This window comes from Entelurus aequoreus, linkage group LG18 (assembly GCF_033978785.1).
Source record: "Entelurus aequoreus isolate RoL-2023_Sb linkage group LG18, RoL_Eaeq_v1.1, whole genome shotgun sequence".
NCBI classification, from domain to species: Eukaryota; Metazoa; Chordata; class Actinopteri; order Syngnathiformes; family Syngnathidae; genus Entelurus; species Entelurus aequoreus.
Genome location: NC_084748.1, coordinates 17,084,904 through 17,087,436, shown reverse-complemented (window position 1 = coordinate 17,087,436; position 2,533 = coordinate 17,084,904).

Sequence of the window (2,533 nt, the reverse complement as noted above, 5' to 3'; positions counted from 1 at the left end):
TATCATAATATTGCACAAATGTTCAGTTTTTCTTGTAACATTTTGACTTGCGTTGAGTAATATTACGACTTTTATTATTATACTGACAAAATTCAAAGTTTTTTACAGCGCCCCTAAAGTGACATGGTGGAAATTTATTTTTTTATTATTTATTTATTTATTTATTTATTTTTAGACATGTATCTCGTGCGCACGACAAACTTTCTTGTGCATACGATAAACTTTTTATAAAGTTAAAAAAAAAAAAAAAAAAGTATAATTTTTGTATTTTTTTTTTGTTTTTTAGACATGTATCTCGTGCGCACGAGAAACTATCTTGTGCACTCGAGAAACATTTTATAAAATTATAAAAAATAAATTAAAACATTTTTTTTGTTTAATACTGCCAAAATTCAAAGTTTTTTACGGCGCCCCTAAAGTGACATGGTGGAAATTTATTTTTTTATTATTTATTTATTTATTTATTTATTTTTAGACATGTATCTCGTGCGCACGACAAACTTTCTTGTGCATACGATAAACTTTTTCTAAAGTTAAAAAAAAAAAAAAAAAAAGTATAATTTTTGTATTTTTTTTTTTTTTAGACATGTATCTCGTGCGCAAGAGAAACTATCTTGTGCACTCGAGAAACATTTTATAAAATTATAAAAAATAAATTAAAACATTTTTTTTGTTTAATACTGCCAAAATTCAAAGATTTTTACGGAGCCCCTAAAGTGACATGGTGGAAATGTATTTTTTTATAATTTATTTATTTTTAGACATGTATCTCGTGCACAAGAGAAACTACCTCGTGCGCACGGGATACCTGTCTAAAAAAAATTAAAAATAAAATATATATATATATATATATATATATATATTTTTATAACTTTATAAAAAGTTTATCGTGCATGTACGGAGCCCCTAAAGGACATGGGGGAAGAAAAAAAAATTACATTTAAATTAAAACACTTTTTTTTTAGACATGTATCTCGTGCGCACGAGAAACTTTTTATAAAGTTATTAAAAAAAAATTTTTTTATCACGATATTGCCAATTTTGTGCAAAATGGTGACATTTGTCATATAACATTACGACTCTTTTCATAAAATTGCCAAAATGTTAAGCTTTTCTCGTAAAACTGCGACTGTTATTGAGTAAAATTCCAACTTTTGTCATAATATTGCACAAATGTTCCGTTTTTTTGACTTGCGTTGAGTAAAATTACGACTTTTATTATATCACTGCCAAAATTCCACGTTTTTCTTGTGAAATTGTGACCTTTTTCTTGTGAAATTCCAACTCATTTTTCACAACAAGCTTTTTAATATTTGCATAGTGTGTATATATTATCAATGTTGTAAATATAAATCTATATATATCTAGAGAGGGTGGTCCTAAAGAGGTAGGCATTCTGAGGTCTCAAGAAGGTAACAAATATAAGATTGTGTGTGTGCGTGTGTGTGTGTGTGTGTGTGTGTGTGTGTGTGTGTGTGTGTGTGTGTGTGTGTGTGTGTGTGTGTGTGTGTGTGTGTGTGTGTGTGTGTGTGTGTGTGTGGCTGCATTGCGTGCATGCACACAAGCTGGTTAGTGGGACACAAGCACAGGCATCATGCTTCACACAGCCTCATCTTGGCTTATGTAACAACCGCTGACCATCATACTCAAAGCAAATGCTTGGGGAGGTGCGGGGAGAAGAGAAAAAAAATGGAAAGACACTACCGGGCCCACTAGAGTCCCTCCCCCACCTTTTCTAGCCGTTTAATCCCAGGACGTGTGTGTGTGTGTGTGTGGTTTGGGGGCGGGGGGGGAGCAAATATGAAAAATCCCAGGGATTTATACAGTAATCTGTGGCCCGAAGATTTTTTATAGCCTGGGATGAGCCAGCAAATGGAGAAGAAGAATCGGGTGTTATAAAAAAAAAAAACAACAATAACTTTACATGGGAATGCCACTGCTGAGGCAAAATGAGGAGCTAGAATGTTCTTCTGTGAAGGAAGATATTACACAAATGATCCCATGGAACGTAACGGGAATATTATATTACAGTGCATCCAGAAAGTATTCACGGCGCTTCACGTTTTTCCACGTTTCGTTGTCTCCAGAATGGAATTGATGCATTTTGGTCCTCAAAATTCCGCACACAGTTCCCCCACAATGACAATGTGGAAAGGTGTTAGTAAAAACTAATGTGTGTGAAACTGCTTGAAGATACTTTAGGTTTGACAATCTTGTGGCAAAAAGACCTGAGGCTGTATTTTCTGCCAAAGGTGCATCAACTAAGTATTGAGCAAAGGCTGGGAATACTTACAGTATGTACATGTATACATTAGCATAAATAAATAAAAAAAACACAACACTACTCGATACACTACATGATACACTACATGACACACTACACTACTCGATACACTACACGATACACTACACTACATGGTGCACTACACTACATGATACACTACATGACACACTACACTACTCGATACACTACATGATACACTACATGACACACTACACTACTCAATACACTACATGATACACTACATGACAC